The sequence below is a fragment of the Nelumbo nucifera genome, chromosome 6, assembly GCF_055504915.1.
Source record: "Nelumbo nucifera cultivar China Antique chromosome 6, China Antique-T2T, whole genome shotgun sequence".
In the NCBI taxonomy this organism is placed as follows: Eukaryota; Viridiplantae; Streptophyta; class Magnoliopsida; order Proteales; family Nelumbonaceae; genus Nelumbo; species Nelumbo nucifera.
The window spans coordinates 37141945-37161428 of record NC_142654.1 but is presented as its reverse complement, the minus strand read 5'-3'; the positions used below and the strand labels follow the sequence as shown (position 1 = coordinate 37161428).

Sequence of the window (19484 nt, the reverse complement as noted above, 5' to 3'; positions counted from 1 at the left end):
GACTCGTTTTTGTATTTATAGATGAGGATGGGTAAGGGTCAATATGGGTGGGTCAAAGTTAGAGTGGGTTATGATCATTTAACTAGCATTGATAACGGGTCATGGTGGTTTGATGAATCAATATGAATGGATTGATATTCAACCCTTACCCAATCCAATCCAATCCACCCATTTGCCACCCCTCATGGTGCACTTGAGCCCCCATGGCCATGCCATAAAGGGCCTTTGGCTCCTTGAAATTGATGGCACATGTGTTCTTTCAGAATGACACCAAGGGACCATCTCAAGTCCTCAACTAGGGAGCTTTAGTTTGCTCTTACTATGGTGAAACGAAAGTATCCGCCAACTTTTTAATTTTTTTTGTATACAAATCCTAAATTTTAAACCAAAACTTTAACCCTAGATTTTAAACCTTAAAAACTAAACTCAAAACCCTTAAATCCCTTGATCCTTAAACCTTAAAACTTGTGTAAAATGCATTTGGTCAGACAAGTAGGAACCAATAATTCCTCCCTTACACAAGCATATTTATATACGTGAATCAATGCATGTACCGTAATGTAGAATAAAATGGGTTTTTTAGTGCTACATGGTGGGGTGGTGGCGCAGTTGGCTAGCGCGTAGGTCTCATAGCTTCCGAGTTATCCTGAGGTCGAGAGTTCGAGCCTCTCTCACCCCACTAGAATTTTTCTACCCCTCGCACCCGGCCAGCCCCAAAATAAAAGAAAACAACAAATAAGATAAAACTAAATGATTTTTTTTTCGTTTTTTTGATAGAACAAAATGAAAATGGGGTGAGAGAGGCTCGAACTCTCGACCTCAGGATAACTCGGAAGCTATGAGACCTACGCGCTAGCCAACTGCGCCACCACCCCACCTTACAATCGAAGCTTGGGTTTATGTTACCCAAAATAATGACCTTAACCCAATTCTACTTTGTCATTTTGGAGTTCCGATCTGTTAAAGCGTGCCTCACACCAACCTCACATTACGTTGTTCATTTGGAATTAATGTTTTAAAAACCGATTTAGAAAATGAACCATTTTAGCCACTAGTTTTTTGGTCAACGGTTTGATCGTCCAGATCAATAGTTTGATTGTTTGGGCCAAACGGTTCGAATGGTTTAAATACTTTAACAGGAGATATGTCATTTTACTCATTAGATTGGAATATTGGGGTAAGATGCATATAATATCAAGAAAAATAAGGTTTGAGAAAAGAGAGATTTGAGAAACAGTTTGATTGAGAAAGCTTAGAAGAAGAAGAAAGAAAAAGGAGGAAGAGGAGGAGATCACCTACAGCTGTAGAGGTGACGATGATGGGGACCTACAGTGGCGACGGCAATGATGAGCTACAGTGGCAACATTGGCAGTGATGGTGGCGAATTGGCGATGAAAGTAGATGTGAGATTTCTCTCAGATCTCTCTCTCTCTCTCTCTCTCTTTCTCAAATCTGTCATCTAGACTACTCTCCTAGATCTCTAAACCTCTCTCTCTTTTTCAAATCTATCTTGTAGACGACTCTCTTAGATCTCTAAACCTAAGATCTCTCAGGTCTCTCTCACACATCTCTCAATTGATCTCTCCCTCTCTAGTAGATCTCAGATCTGAGAGATCTTCTTTCTTTTCATTCTTGTTGTCATAACTAATAAACAGTGAACCATTCTTCGGGTCGAATGGTTGAGCGGTCAAACCATTTAGGTCAATGGTTTGTTGACTAATTCAACAGTTTTTTATCATGGATTGGGTTTGGGGTAAAATAGAACTGGTCACATGGACGATTTCTGGTCCGAATGGTTTGACCGTCCGATTCAACAACGGTTTGAAAACATCTTCTCAATGACTACCTTGAATTTGAGTTCCCCCAAATTGACTACCTTGAATCAAGTAACTTTAAGTCCAATCCTCTTTTTTCGCTAACTACATAAATTAAAAGGAAAATACTATAGTGCAATAGGAGCCTGATTAATCGCTACTGTAGACTTATACTCAGTTGTGTGGTGAGACGAGTACCTATAAAATCGTTGTCGAGGAAAAGAAGGATTGTGATTTGTGAGGACAGATCATTTTAACTTGGGATTACAAGATTGCCTTAAAAAAATTAGGAGGAATGAAAGAATTAAAAAAGCATGTACTAGTGGTGTGATTCTGTCATGGAAGGATTAGAATAATTAAAACATGTTAATCACGAATCAAAAACTTATGTCAATCAATATTCTCATTTGTCCTGGCAGAGCTGGCATCAATGAAAGCCTTGTATCCTACTATCCTTACTAACCCCAATTCTTTAAATTTCTCACATATACATATTTTTTTATTCCACGTTCTTGAATGAAAATGCCATTTCCAAATGTGGGTCTACAAATTTGTTAATATATCTAATATCCACTAAAACCCTAGCTAATCACATTCCTCTTAGTCAAAATAGGACTTTAATTATCCATATTATTTGATTGTATTTCTCCTCTTAAAAGCTATAATTTGTTGTCTACCTACTCACTATTATTATAGTATATAACTCTATTAGGTTTTCTTTTATATTTAAGGGTGCGGTGTCTCCATTTTGGAGGCAACAATGATAAATTAACATCATTCTCCAAGAAACGAAATGCCACTTCCTACATACAAACAAAGAAATTGGTGTCCATAGAAACTTGAAAACTGACTTAATTATTAGAAGGGTGGTAATGGATGGAAACCAAAAACCACTCAGAACGAAATGAAATTTAATAATAATCAGGTCAAGCACAATAATTAACTATGACTTTCGTTTATTTGATAAATGGTGTGATGTTATCGTCGGATCAGTATTTATCCATATGCATATTTATTGATAAATTCTTATTTTAATTTACATGTAAGACAGGAAAAGTTTCATTTTAATACTTTCCCCATGGTTTCCAAAACCGGACCGGACCAGATCGGACGGTCGGACCGGTTCCCTGTTTTTCCCCAAAAATCGGGATTTCTCAAAAAATCATTGATTTTGGTCAGCAAATCGCTGACCTGGGCAGTTAACCGTTCAAACTATTTTGCCCGTTTTTTATTTTTTTGTCAGAACTGGCCGATTGTTTGGGTCGAATGGTTGGACCGTTTGACCCAGTAGCCGGACCCCTGGCCGGTTCGGTCAACGGGTCGATTTTAAAAACCATGCTTCCCCTAACGTAAAAGCATTTATTTACTATTTCACTGATGTGGCGTCTAGTTGTCAACAAATCTCAGAAAAGCGTTTATCAACCACTTTTTCTCGATTTTAATGATAAATCAAATGCAAATGTTTATTTAATAAACAGAAGCTATACTAAACACATAGCAATTACCTGGATTCTTCAATGATTAGTAAAATGGAAGGTTAATTGGGTTCAGCGAGCAAACAGGTAAAACCCAGCTTTACCCAATTATCAAACGAGTTGAGCTCTGTCAAGCCAAAATTTGATGTGTGTATTGTGTTTGTGAGATCACATCTACTATGTAACCATGGTCATTGCACTCTCTTGCAAGCCTCCATTAAACATGGATACATCAGCGATGCATATCTATATCTATATCTATACTACTATAAAAATTATTTTTTCTTTTGGAATTTTCAATGAACATAAGTGCCTCTATATTTAGATTTAAAGCACCAGCAAATATTATGATAAAAATGTTATTCAACTATTGCATTGAATATTTTAAAAGTGTGAAAATATTATAGTAAAAATGTCATTCAACTATTGCATTGAAAATATTTTAAAAGTGTGAAAATATTATAGTAAAAATATCATTCAACTATTGCATTGAATGTTTTAAAAGTAAGAATGAGAGTGTGGAACTTTTGTTTGATTAAAATCCCCCAATTTTTTATATTTTTGAATTTAGTCCCTTCTAGTTATAAGGACATAAATATAATTTGAACAACCACTTTCTCCCCATTCAAATTCCTCTCATTAAATCTTATATTTAAGGTATTAACTTCCACTATCATTCATTTGATCCTACTCTTGACTAGAATGCCCCTACTTTTGAATTTGGTCCCTCTCTTAATCGTAAGGGCACAAAATGTAGTTTGAACTACTACATTTTTTCGTATTCAATTCCCTCTCATTAAGTCTTATATTTATGGTATTAATTCCCGTTCTCTCATTGAATCTTATGTTAAGCTATTTTTTTCACTAATAAACTCTATTAATTAAATATATATCTAAAGCTTTTAACAATGTAAAATACATGCTTTTTAAAATTGACCCAATTTCTGGTGATGGGAATTGAATGAGTTAATCCATTATCATGCTTTTTAAAATTGATAATGACCCAATTTCTGGGTCAAATGAGTTAATCCAAGATGTTATAATGAAATAAAACAATTAAATACAAAAACAAAAAAACTTAGTAAAATTTGGCACATTTCTAATGTTTTATATTGATCATATAAAAGAAAAATGTGTATGATAAATAATAAGAATTCTTATTGATTCTAGAAGTAAATATAAATTTAAAACCAATTTCTGGTGGTGGGTTAACAATTCAGCCTTTTGAGTCAAATATGTCTAACCCTTGGTATTATAATTAAATAAAAATTAAAAAGACAAAAACAAAAATATTATGTAATAATATAGAAATTTGTAAAAAACCATTTTATGCACTCATCTAATATTTTATATTAATCATATCAAATAAAAATAAGTTTGATAAATAATAATTGTTTTTATTGATGTTGGAAATAAAATTTAAAATTGACCTAAAAATGAAATTGTTTTCTTGGTGGCAAGTCAACAATTCAACATTTTGGGTTATATGTGGTAATCCTTGATCTCATAATTAAGTAATAAAAAATTAAAAAACATAATAATACAAAAAATCTGAAAAAATATAGAAACTCTATACAAAGCATTTGGACACATATCTAATATTTTATATTAATCGTATGAGAAGCTAGACACGACAAACAAGAATTGGTTTTAACTTTTTATAGATGATGGAAATAAAATACAAAATTTAAAACTAACCCAAAAGTGAAGTTGTTTCTTGTTTGGTGGTAGATCAATAATTTGGCATTTCAAATCAAATGTTTCAACTCATGATGTCAGAATTAAATAATAAAAATTAAAAATACACAGACATATTAAAGAAAAATATGTATGATAAAAATAATTTTGTTTATTGATGATGAAAATAAAATACAAATTTAAGACCAACCCAAAATTGGAGTTATTTTCTTGTTCGATGGAGAGTCAACAATTCAACTATTCGGGTCAAGTGTGTCAACTCTTGATGTCATAAACTCATAATTAAATAATAAAAATAAAAAATAGATGAAAAATACAAAAGAATTAAAATACAAAAAATGGTATAAAACATTTGGGCACATCTTGAATATTGTATTTTCATCATATTAAACAAAAATAAGTATGACAAATATGAATAATTTTTATACACAGAGAAACATAAAATAATTGTAGAAAATTTTGGAAACATATTATTTAGTATCATCATCATCATCATCATCATCAAATTATCACATGCAAAGCACATGCATAAATACTAGTAAATGAAAAAAATGGGTAAATTATATATTAATACCATATACTTTGGGAGTAGTGGCAATTACTACCTGAACTTTTAGATTCCAACAACCCCCTCTCTTAGTATTCAATCAGTTAACTTAAAAAAATATTTTCTTATGACTGTTTAAACTTTTCTAAATCTTCAAAATACCCTTTTTCCAATGATTTATAGTGTTTTTTTTTTTCAATTTTCCTTTGCTACTAGCTTAGTTGAAATTAATTGCATGTTGTGTTTGTTGTAATTCTACTGTTTTCATAGATTTTTTTTTTGTTGCAATTTCCATTTTATAGAAATTTCTTGAGTTGGGAATTTTGGTAAATTAACTTCCATTACTCAATTTAATGGAGAGAGGGTTTTTGTCACAAATGAAAGTTTGGGGGAGGGTTAATTACCAACACCCCTAAATTATAGGGTAGTAATCTGTAATTTACTCAAAAAAAGTTATCTTATTTTGGCTATTTTATAAAAATATTATCTTTTATTGATATTCAGGGCAAAAAGTTGCTCTTATCTACTAGAAATTAAACCAATATAAATATTGTCATGGAAAATTAACAAGACGTGCCACATCAGCAAGGCTCTCCTTTCTCCCCTACCATTTTTCTATTTTGCGTATTTATTTAATTTCTATTTTTAAAATAGAATAAAATAAGTCATTTAACTTTAAGTCTTTAAGAGTTTCAACTCCTCATTAACTCTTTCTTCTTGTTCATATATATATATATATATATATATATATATATTTATACACACACACACGCACTAGTAATTAAGCATGTGCATTGTACATGATAAATATTTTTCATATTAATTACTTGAATTTTAGATATATCATAATTAAGATAAAAATGAAAACTAACAAAAGTAAGAATATGATTAAAAATAAACTCAAATGCTTGTAGTAAATGTGCACGTGCATTGCATGTGGAAATTTTAAATTACAATAACAATTATTATTTCTATTATTATTATTATTATCATTGACCCACCATCTAGATAAGAAAATAGCTTGACTTTCAATTTTTTTTAAATTATACATTATCTATATCATATAAATAATTTGTACTTATCATACTTAATTTTTGTTTGACATAATTAATATATGATTTTTTATATATTATTTTGATTACCTATACTTTTCTTATTTTTTAAAGATTTATTATTTAACTATCATATCATCGGTGAATGCATTTGACGCAAACCACTAACCCACAACCCAAAAAGGAATATAATTTGATTTCTAGGTAGACCCTAAATTTTATATTACATTTCCGTCATTGATAATGAATGTATAATATTAGCGATGTGCACAATATTTATTTTTATGAATATATAAGATTAGATATGAGCCCAAATTTTTTCTATTTTTATTTTTGTTATTATTTATATTATCTATTTTTAAAAAATTATTATTTGACTATGGCATCATTTCATTTATAGGTTGATTTTAACTTTGACATTCCATTTTCATCATTAATAAAATTACTTCTTACATTTCATATGTATTTTTGTTTGGTATAATGAATATTCAATATTTGATATATCCAATTCTTTTTACTTTCTGTATTATATATTTTAATTTTTTATTATTTAACTATGACATTATTTATTAACCCATTTGACCCAAAATGGTTGAAGTGCTTACCCACCATTGAAAGGGAAGAAAATTGTTTTGTTTTCAAAATATTTATTTTCATAATATTAAAATTAATTTTGTGGATTTAATAAGTGAATATACATTAATATGAGATTTAATGAGAGAGAATAGAAAAATAGTTTTATTTCTAATTGGTTTTAAATTTTACATTCAATTTCCATCATTAATAAAATCATTTCTTATTTATCATACTTATTATTGTTTATTATGTCGAATATATGATGTTAAAACAGTTTTCAATTTTTTTTATTTCTATATTTTTTCATTTTATCTATTTTTGAATTTTATTATTTAATTGTGACAACATGGATTGGCCCATTTGACCCGAAATGGCTTAATTTCTTACCACTACCTAGATGAAAACACTATTTTTTTAGGTAGATTTTAAAAGTATGATTTTATGTTATTGGAAGTATTAATTTATTGTGTATGGATATAATTAATAGAATTTAGTGATGAGAATAAATAAAGATGCCTTAAATATATGATTCCATGAAGGTGAATGCAAATTAATACCTTAAGTGTTGGATTTAATGAGAAGAAATTGAATGCATTGAATATCTTATAGTTGTATCTTTTCAACTCATTTAATATTAATAATTGATTACCCTTTTGCCATCATTTCAATAAATTTAAATATGTAAGGGTAAATTTTGTCCCAAAAAATTCCAGAAATATTACTGAGGCTATTCGTTCTAGCTAATCGATCTACATCTGCATTCGTTTATGAAATCTCTAGATCTGCATCCACATCTAATTATTTTGTTGAGTTTCGGATTTAATTCACAACCATCTTATTGTATTCAAAATGACCAAAAGAATTGAAAAAGTGTTAAAAAGTTAATTATTTTTAAAGTAAATACATAATAAATGCATCTAAATATAAAATATTAGATTTATCAAATATAAACTTTATATAATTATACATAATATCTATATATGTATACATAATCATACTATATATATATAAAATAATGATTTTTATTGGACTAGGATTTTAGTCAAACCGGATGGGGTTAAATTTGCATTTGATTTGATTATTAATTGGGTGTAAGTACTAACATCTAAATCCAGGAGAATCGGATTCAGAGTTGAATCGGGTATCAAACTTTCGGACTCCATTGACAACCCTGGCGAGTAGGGTCTAAGCTATGTAACTCCTAAGCTCAACATGGAAGTTACATACATATATATTTAGATAACAAATTGTATATTAATATATAAATAGAAATTTTTATATGTTTTTATAATATACTAAAATTAAATAAAAACTTTAATTTGTAAAAAAATCATAGTTTTATAATTAACATAACCAAGCTTGTCCTAGTCCCATGTCTAGATCAACAATATTATTACGCTTGGTGTGTAGGTTGGGTTGGGCTAGGCAACCTTAATAATGTTAACACACTATCAAAATCTGGCCCTGAATATTTTTTTTTTTTTATCTTTTTGGTTCATTAGGCTACACAATGGGAGCAGCCCATCCCTCATAGCTTCTTTGGCTTCAATATCAAAAATTTGTCTAAAAGTAGTTAAAAATGTAAAAATAATGCATGAATAAGTTGTGCTCAATTTGGTTTTGTCTAATTACAAATGTCACATTGCTCTTTGGAGTGCAACTTGGGGTATTGGGTCAGGTTGAGGATTAACCAAAGCCCAGCTTGAAGTTTAAATCTCAAGTTCGGGCTTAAATTAATTTAATTTTGATTACAACCTAATTTTATATATTAACTAATATTTGAGTAATATTTACAAAAAGTTGTAACATTTAATCATTAATAAAGTAAAATAAATAAAATAAAACACTATATTATTATTTTATTATGTAATTAGCAGTAACTTATTATTTTTATTAAAAAATTATTAATATAATTAATTCAAATTACTAAGTTACTGAATTATTTTTTAAACAACATTACATTCCTTCGTTATAATAATTATCAGTTTTTGTTGATTCACTTCTTGAGAAATCCCATGTGTCTCATGAGTCCCCACTAATACCCACTTAAATCAATGGAGGTAGAAGATTTCGTACCTTTATCATCTCTTTAATCCATATGACATGACTTGCGAAACAGTTTCCAATCGAAAGAAAACAATGGTTAGATGTTGACATTCACCTATCACCTAAAATAAAGAAGCCTGGTTAATATGAAATACCATAAGCCTACGGCTCTTATTCATTTAGATAAAATATGCCACGCTTAGTTGTAATTAGCTTAAAACTAAGGAACTTGTGTAGTAGATTCAATTTTCTCTTTGTAGTAATCCATCTTTAGTCTCATGACTCTCAGCAACATTTTTTTCCAAGATTCATTAATTAATAGGGTTTTGAAATCAATGCCTCTTCCAACTACTTATACCTCATTAGCCAATAACATCAGTATACTCCCTAATCCCTATTACATATTCCTACCCCTCCAACTGCCTTGACATTTCTTGTGACTTGTGAGATTTGAATTTCCATTTATTTTCTGACCATGTAGCACCTAAGAGGGGAAGGTATTACATGCTGAAGGTTTATAAGGTGCTGAGTTTGCATGAATTGAAATTAAATATGCATTTGGTTCCAAATTTGAACAGGCATTAAGAGAGGGGGACCACCATGCTTGCTTCTAAAGCTCTTTTATTTGGTAGATTTGCTTCTAGGGAATTGGTATCCATCATCTGAAGTCTCTGACTTTTGGATTGTACATGGCCCCAATTTTTCATTGACTGTTTATTTGTAGAAAATAAGGGTAGAGTCAGAAAGTTGAGGAAAAGTTCTTATAACTAATTTTCCTTAAACTTTCTTTATTTAATGAATTAGTGTAAATGCATTGGAGTGTAAATAGACTAAATTCAAATTACTTTTGCTTCAAATTTGACTTTGTCTTGTTCTTTTATTTTATTTTTGAAAAGCATATCTGTGTAGGAAGTAAATGTATTAGTCCCCATTTTATATGAAAGAGAAAGGAGTTAAGACATGGTTATTTTATTGGGTGATAGGAAGCTCCCCTTATGTAAGCGAGAACGAAGGTGGTGCAAATTCTGCATCAATTTTTGACATGCAAAATTTGCACTGCTATTAGGTGCAAATGAGATTAAGTTCAAATCTTATTTTAAGTAAAAATGTAAATCATAATTACAAATTAACAGATGCAAAACTGAACAGATACATTATTTATATATCCAGTTCAGGTTTCAGTGGGGGGGTCTTGGCGTGCGGCATGGGCATTCAGGTTAGGGGGTTTGGGGGGCTGTGGGCAGCATGGGGTGGGTTGCTAGGCATTCTGTCGAATAGATGCCAATCAATGATTGCATCTATTCGAAAACCCACCGTCGTTCTCCTCTCTCCTCCCCCATATCGCAGTGCCATTGGTCACCATTGTTCTCCTATATCCTCCCCCACACCACAGTTCCAAAACCCACCACCAGTTACAAATGGATCACCAACGACAGTGCTGGTGCTGCAAGTTACAACGACACCGACGCTGCATGAAAGAACGGCATTGTTGCCATTCTGTAGGAGGATGTTGGTGGCAAGCCCTACTTTAAGAAAACGTTCAGTGCAGAATGACAATGCCAATGCTAATAAACAACGGTCCAGTGCTAGTGACGAGCAAGAGGACGCCGATGTGCTCTACATCGCACTTCCAGTGCTGGTGACAAGTAACGGTCGAAATGGTCCAGTGCTAACAGAGTATTTTAGGAATTATGGACAACATTATCAATCACGTGGTGTCACATGCAAACGAGACCCGATGGTCGACTAACGGCAGGGGAGGATTTGGACAATTGTCAGAAAACTTAAGGGTACCGCAAGACAATATCTAAAGAGTACGGATACAGCTTGTCAATTTCGTGAACAATAGGAATAGTTTAAGTGATTTACCCTTTTCTTTCTCATTTGCTCTCTCTCAAACACTCCCTACTCTGTTCATTTCCTATGTTTCCCCTAATTCTAGCTTTTACAGATTTGACTTTTCTCCCTACTCGCTGATCTCCGCCTCCAACACCTCCATTGTTCCCAACGCGTGTGCTCTGAATCAACATATATAGCTACAACATTGAAGGGATAAGAGGTCATTCAAGAGCCTGATCTATCACACGTACTTGAAGATTTCAAGAAGCACTTCCCACACACAGTTAATGTAGTTGGTGAAGAACAACCACCTAGTTTTGGCCCAACCGAACAAGCATTAAATGTTGTTAATCTCACTCTTAAAGGTAAAATCTTCCCCCTGCCAACAGGTAGACAGAAGAGACCATTACAAACCATGTTAGGAACTTATGGGAAACGGCAGACCTAGTCATGGTTAGATATGTTGATGGAGGAAGCTTAGAGTTCTCTTTTGCAAGCCATCAAGATCGCACAACTACGTTGAATGGAGGACCGTGGCTCTATAGATCTAGTTGGATCCTCCTTGAAGAATGGCAGGACTCTAACATAGGCACTATCGATCGAAAAGGCAACGGATCTGGCTTCAAATCCACATGATACCGAAAGGAATAGTCGATGACTCTCAAGTCTATTTTCTAGCACATAACCAAGAGAAAATACATGTTGGTCATGTCAATCGGGGATTATTTGTCTGCAAGAAAATAATCCAAGACCTCTGCCAGTCGGAGATTTATTTTTTACCAAGGCAAGCCAATATGGCTCCACTTTGCTACAAACAACTCTCTAAATTGGTCATGTCAATCGGGGATTATTTGTCTGCAAGAAAATAATCCAAGACCTCTGCCAGTCGGAGATTTATTTTTTAGCAAGGCAAGCCAATATGGCTCCACTTTGCTACAAACAACTCTCTAAATATCTGGAAGAATTAATGGAAGATCAACCACCCTAGAGACTAGTTGCGTGCATAATTCCGACCTGATTAACCTTTCATTACCCATTTACCGCTCCTCTGGCTCTCACCCTACCTTGCATCCAAATGAATGCAGCTCCAATGACGACTCAGAAGATGGGTCTGGTGGTTGGATATGTCGGTGCACTGACCCCTGCACCGGTCTATTGTCCCTGGTTTCCGGCTACTCGGAAACAGCCATTCAAGCCGACCCCAACAAGTTGCTTCCCCCTCAAGACCCTCACGCTCACCAATCGACAGATGCCATTTGAATGCATACACGTAGCCCACATGCAAATAACCACATTAGCCCAAAATTAGAGGTCTAAGGATCATAGATCTTTGGGAGAATGACTGTTCAATACATCCTAAGGATTCATATCTCCACAGTACAGTTAGGTAGGTGCCAGCTCGGAATTGATGCTAATACACTAGCAGGTATTGGTATTTTAGGATGAGAATATTTATCATTTTGAATTGTGTAAGGTTGCAATATAATTCAGAATTTTGTAGTGTGGTGCAGTGTACTTTTTCATAAATTACCTGGACCTCAACAAGAAGACACTTTTCACGATATGAAATGGACAAGTCATGAACTTCTTCACAAGATAAATTATTCCTCTAGGTAGCCTTCTCGCCATGAAATCAAATGCTACCATTCCATCGGATAATGAAATAGTAACATACCCAACAATTGTTCAACAAGAAGCTGATCCTCACATCACAATGGCGCAAGTTAACCATCCACACCTGGTTTTAAACCCAGACTTGGAGGTAGCTCATTTCCCAATGGATCACCATAAAGAGACCCACTAACCATTGTTACCAGTTGATTTTCTACTCACACCTCCGACTAATGTTAGCTCTCCAACACCACTCCCCCTCCCGCACTCACAGGTATATTTCTTATCTGGATTAATTTCTATAACCTTTACATACATTTATATCTACTACTATACACTTTTTACTATAATATCTTCTCAATCTTATTACCTTCTATCTTCTACACTATGAAAATAATTTTCTTGACTGATAGGGGGCTTAATTATGATAAAAAAATCAGATAATTCAGGAAACTATGTAAATCCAAGAAACCAGGCATTCTTTTCCTCTGCAAAATTAAACTATTAGCTGCCAAAGTTGGGTTACAACAATTATGTGGGGCATGAAGTTGAAGGTAGTTAAAGTAAAGAGAAGAATGGGTTGAATTTCACTATGTTGAATAACTGTACATGGCTGAATATATATACAAAATAATAAAGAATAAATTAGAAACAATTACAAGAATAGAAACAAAGAAAATAAGGAAAAGATGAGAGTTTTCTTTTTGCATTGATTGTTCTCTGTTTTGTAAGAGTACTTTGTATAGTAGCTGGTTCTTCTTTGGAAGGAAGACTAGAGCCTTCTTTGGTAGGAGATCTAGGGCTCTCTTTTGTAAGAGTTCTAGAGCTCTTTTTAGCAGGAAGGCTAGAGCTCTCTTTAGTAAGAGGGGAAGTCAACCTAGGGTTGGTCAACTCCTCAATACGCTCCCTCAAGCGAAAGTGAGAGGGAAGCACTTGAAGCTTAGACCGAAGCCACTCAAATCGATGAGAAGAAAGAAGCTTAGTAAAAATATCAGCAAGTTGATCTTGTGCGGGAAGGAACAACACGATCAGAGACTTCTTAATGATTAGATCTCGAAGAAAATGAAAATCGACCTTAATATGCTTAGTACGAGCACAAAAAATTGGATGAGCTGCAAGGTACGTGGCCCCAATATTATCACAGTAAAGAATCGGTGGAGATTGAATTTTGACCCCCATATTGGAGATAAGAGAATTTAGCCACAAGAGTTCGGTGGTGGCATTAGCTAGAGCTCAAAATTCAGCCTCAGTACTAGAACGAGCAATAGTTGGTTGTTTCTTAGCACTCCATGAGATCAAATGAGAACCAAGGAAGATGCCATATCCGCCAGTTGAGCGTATATCGTCAAGGCAGCCAACCCAATCAGCATTGAAGTAAGCAGTCAATGTCTTCGACGTGTGAGCCGAGAAAAATAAACCAGCATCAATGGAACCTTTCAAATACCGTAGAATATGTTTAACTACACTCTAGTGCTCAGTTGTAGGAGCATGCAAAAACTGAGATTTTATTAAATGCAAAGGCAATATCCGGCCGAGTAAGAGTGATGTACTGAAGTGCACCCATGATGTTGCGGTACTGAGTGGGATCAGAGAGTAACTCGCCATCAAACTGAGAAATTACGAGAAGAGGTAGCCAACGGACTGGAAACCGATTTAGCTGTAACAAGATTAGTTTTCAACAAGAGATCCAATGTGTACTTGCACTGAGAAAGGAACAAACCTGAGGCATCACGGTGAGATTCAACACCAAGAAAATAATGCAAAGACCCCAAATCTTTCAGGGCAAAAGTCTAAGACAAACTGCTAATAAGCAGAGAAACATGCAGAGAAGAAGAACCAATAATAATAATATCATCAACGAAAACAAGAATATACATGATGATCCGATCCTGACTGTAGATAAACAAGGAAGGATCAGATTGAGAGCTATGAAAGCCAATATCATATAGTTTATTAGTTAAACAAGAAAACCAGGCCCAAGGGGCCTATTTGAGACCATAGAGGGCTTTATGAAGTTTGCAGACGTGATCAGTAGAGTTACCATCCTCAAACCCTTTAGGCTGACGCATATAGATAGTTTCAGTAATAAAACCATTAAGGAAAGCATTATATATGTCTAACTGGCGAATGTTCCATCGACAGAAACTGCTAGTGACAAAACAGTGCGCACAGTTGTCGGTTTGACCATAGGGGTAAAAGTCTCAGTGAAGTCAACTCCCAAAACTTGAGTAAAAGGTTGAGCGACAAGACAGGCGTTGTAACGTTCAATCGAGCCATCAGGGTGCCGTTTGATTTTGAAGACTCACTTGAATCCAACTACATTCATAGAGGAATCATAGGGAACCAATTCCCAAGTGTCGTTTTGAAGTAATGCATGGAATTCTATAGCCATAGCAGAACGCCAATGAGGGATTTAGCAGCCTGTCCGTAGGAAGATGGCTCCTCTTCATGAGTAGTAACATCATGATGTAGAGCAAGAGGAAGAGGATGGAAAGTGGTTGATAAAGTGTGAGTCAATCTGGATGCCGTTGACCTTGTTGTCATAGTATGAGTGCGAGCAAGGGGTCCCAGAGTAGGGGTTGTGTCAAGCAATTCCTGAATAGGTTTGGTGAGCCAAACTAGTAAGAGATCATCAGTGATGGAAGCTTCCTGTTCTGGTTCAGAGGAAGAAGTAGCAGATTCCTCATTAGTAGAAAATAGAGAAGGCAAGGAAGCAGGAAATACCTCAGGATTAGAAGCAGTAGGAGCTGGACACGCGTCAGCATTAATGATACCCAGAGAGGGGAGAGTAACACTAATAGGAGCAACTGGGTTGAGAGATGGCGATGACGGTACAAGTCCGGGAAAGGAATGTTCATCAAAAACAACATGGCGAGCAATGATTTCCTTGCCGATAGTAGGATTGTAACAACGATACCCTTTGTGACTATTGTTGTAGCCAATAAAGATACAAGGAGCAGATTGAAATCCATCTTGTGCAAATTATAAGGCCGAAGTAGAGGAAAACATTTGCAGCCAAATACTTTCAACATAGAATAATCATGAGGTTTGCCAAATAACTTCTCATAAGGATAGAGATTACCAAGATCTGGAGTAGGCAGTCGATTGATAAGGAAGATTGCAGTTTCAGCAGCATCGGCCCTGATTGACTGAGGGAGAGAAGAGGACGCCAATAGAGATAAGGTGGACTCAATGATGTGGCGGTGTTTGCGTTCAGCACTACCATTCTGTTCATGCGTGTGGGGACAGCTGAGACAGTGAGTAATACCAGCATTGTCAAGATAACGGAAAAGAGAGCAAAATTCACCACCCCAATCACTCTGAAACATCTTGATTTTTGTAGAGAAAAGATACTCAACATGATTCATGAATTTAAGAAACATATTAAACACATTCGATTTTCTCTCAAGAGGAAAAATCCATGAAAATTTTGAATATGCATCATAAATAAAACATAATATCGAAATCCTTTATTGGATAAAGTTGGGGTAGGTCTCCATACATCAAAAAATACTAATTCAAGAGGGGAAAAAAAAGATGTATTTGAAGAGGGTAAACTTAAACGGTGGTCTTTGCCCATCTAGCAAGCTTCACACATAAAAGGATGACTAAAAGAACTAGAATAAGGTAAACCAAATTTAGAAATAATGTTTTTCACAACTCTTAAGGAGGCATGACCAAGTCATTGATGCCATTCTGCCAATGAGGTTTTCTCTCCAACACAAGCTTCCAAATTTTTTGTCATCTGCTAAACTGCTCCAGGAAACTGATAAAGTCCATCTCTACTGGGTCCTCTGAGTAAAATTCTCCCCGTATGGTCCTTCAAGACAAAAATTCGGATGAAATTTAAAAATCAGATTATTATCCTTGGTAAATTTACTTACAGAGAGCAAATTTTTGGTAAGAGAGAGAACATGAAAAATATTCTTCAAGGTAAATTGATTATCATTGCAAACTAACGAAGCCGACCCTATATTATTTATAGTCAAACTTGTGCCATTACCAATCTTGACTTGATCGGAACCTTGGTATTCAGATCAAACTTGTAAGTTGTCAACATCCGGTGTCATATGATGGGTGGCGTCAGTGTTCGGATACCAAATTGGATCAAATCCAAATTCAGTCGTAGAGCCATTGTGAGGTACACCATTGTGAAAGGCTACAGGATTTGCTAGATGTGAATTGCTTTCTCCTTGATATGATAGATCAAACTGTTTGTAACACTTCAGTGCACCATGACCTGGTTTGTTACACAATTAATAGACAATGTTATTTCCTTTGTCGCGGCCTTGCCCACGGCCTGAAGGTTGATCTCCACATCCCTTGCCTCTACCACAATTGTTGCCACCCCTGTTTTGATTATATGAGTTCTGAGGGGTCTGAAAATTGTTAGTAGTATTTTTATTATTCATGGCAACATTCACATTAGGATTTTCACTAGAAAAATTATGTTGCAAAAGCCAGGATTCATGGCTCAAAAGTAATCCAAGGACATCACTAATATTGAGCTGATCTACATCAGCTCGATTTGTGATGGTTGTAATGAGAGATTCATACTCACTTCCCAAACCATATAAGACATATAGAACCAGATCTTCTTTTGATACTAGTTCTGAAACTGTAGAAAGATTATCTGTGATGGTTTTGGCCTTCTAGACATAGTCACTGATAGAAAGATTTCCTTTCTTCAGATTTTGAAGTTGGCACCTCAATTGTAGCACCCTGGATCGAGAATGAGAGGAGAATGATCTTTCCAGAGCACTCCAAACTTCAGCAGTAGTGGAAAGACCAACAACTTTCGCCATGACTCCTTTAGTTAGAGAGGCAACGAGCCAGCTAAGGACCAACTGATCTAGCTGCACCCAGGTTGTGAAGTCTAGATTCAGAATCTACCTACTATTGTCATTGGTATCTGATATTTCTTCTGGAGGAGGCTTGGCCGATCCATCAACCAGTTCCATGGGTTTGTAAGCTCAAAGTACTAGAAGCAACTGAGCTTTCCAGAGAAGAAAATTATCTCCATTAAGTTTGATGGTAAGATAATGAGAGATGTTGGGAATCGAACTAATGCTCATGGGTAGAGAAGCAGTTTGGGAGAGGGTTGAGCTCGAGCTCATTGCTTCAGAAGCAACAGAGGTATTGTAGGCCATAGGCTCTGAAACCAAGTTAAAGTAAAGAGAAGAACGATCTTCAAAGAATGGGTCGAATTTGACTATGTTGAATAACTGTACATGGCTGAATATATATACAAAATAATAAAGAATAAATTAGAAACAATTACAATAATAGAAATAGAGAAAATAAGAAAATGAGCTCCAGTAGGAAATGGCCATACTTCTTACACCATGGGATGTTGATCACTCCACGGGAATGCTATTAACTACTCATGCCATCATTGGGCTGCGTTGAAGATGTTGCTCTGCCTTCCATGAATACTTTCTTGTCCAGGTAATATTCCCTGCTTTCAAGGGCTAATTATTCCTTGTGAAAAATTATTGCATTTATTTTAATATAGTCTTTGTCAGGGCCTTAACTTGTTACTATGTGTAAATGGATTTGCTGAGACATAAATGTAGGCAGTTGGGTTTTAACTCCTTTTTGATGGCTTAAAAAGGTTTTGATCTTTTTTGTCTTTCTAGTATGTGGTATCATGTATTTCTGGCATTATAAATGTTTATATATATGACAGAATCGTCACATCTTATCTTAGGACATTTCAACAAAAATCCGGTTCCTGGTATTCACCAAACTAAAGAATCCCTGATAACATTTGACTTAGCTAGTGCACTTGCCAAAGAGTTTGCAGACTGAGGATCCCATCTGAATTAGCTATTTGGATTGTCCCAAATCTGCACTTGTCTGATCAAAGTTCTGTATCTCCAGGGTATTTGTTCATGTCTCCAAGTAATTCAATATTTGGTGAACTAGGGCTTGCATTTCTATGTTGAGGAGTTTATGCACTAACCCAGAATCAGATTGAGAACATGGAACCTGACTTATGAGTTTGTAAAGTTGAGTTTTACTTCTTACTCAATGAATGTTACATCCTGATTTCTCTGCATTCCAATTGCAGCTACTTCTGGGATCCAATGTAACAATAGCCGTGCAGGATCCCTCATTTCCGGTAATGTGAAATCTTCCTGCTTATATTCCTCTTCTGTCTCTGTTTGTTTGTTTGAACCAATTGGAAGGTATCTGTTATTTGCCAAACAACATGCATATTTTGTCTTCTTAAAGCATTATGTCAATTGAATTTCTTGAAATAAGGTTTCTTCATGGATTTTCTACAATGAATTTGATTCATGGAAAACAAATGTTTGATACAGGCATACATAGATTCATGTGTTATAATAGGTCAAGCTGGTGAATTTCTAGAGGAAACAGGGAAGTAGTGGAATATTGAGTACATGAAGTGTGAGCCTCAAAACAACCTGTTGACAACTTCAAAAACTGATGTTATTTTCTTCTACTCCAAACAACCCAACTGGTCATGCTGCATAAAGAAAGCAACTAGAGCAACTTGTGGATTTTGCAAGAAAAAATGGATCAATTATTATTTATGACTCTGACTGTGCTGCTTAAATCTCAAACGATCGACAGCCCAAGGTCTATCTTTGAAATTCTAGGTGCAAGAGAGGTATTGTTGTAATACAGCTTTGGATTTAATTAGCAATACTTTAATCTTAGCCAGTTACTTGAAGTCTCAACTGTGAAGAATTGGACCTATGAGAATTTTCTTTGGTTTTTGATTAGGTTGCAATTAGGTCTCTTCTTTCTCAAAGTTTGTTGGTTTCACCGGTGTTTGTCTTGGCCGGACAATGGTCCC

General features: G+C 34.6%; 2 non-coding genes across 2 annotated transcripts; one reads left to right on the top strand and one right to left on the bottom strand.

Annotated features, from left to right (window-relative positions):
• Positions 1–594: 594 nt before the first annotated feature.
• TRNAM-CAU (transfer RNA methionine (anticodon CAU)) lies at positions 595–679 on the top strand. Its single transcript is given in 2 exon segments — positions 595–632; positions 644–679. It is a non-coding gene; the product is annotated as a tRNA-Met (tRNA).
• A 111-nt stretch (positions 680–790) lies between these two features.
• On the bottom strand, positions 791–875 carry TRNAM-CAU (transfer RNA methionine (anticodon CAU)). Its single transcript is given in 2 exon segments — positions 791–826; positions 838–875. It is a non-coding gene; the product is annotated as a tRNA-Met (tRNA).
• Positions 876–19484: the final 18609 nt, after the last annotated feature.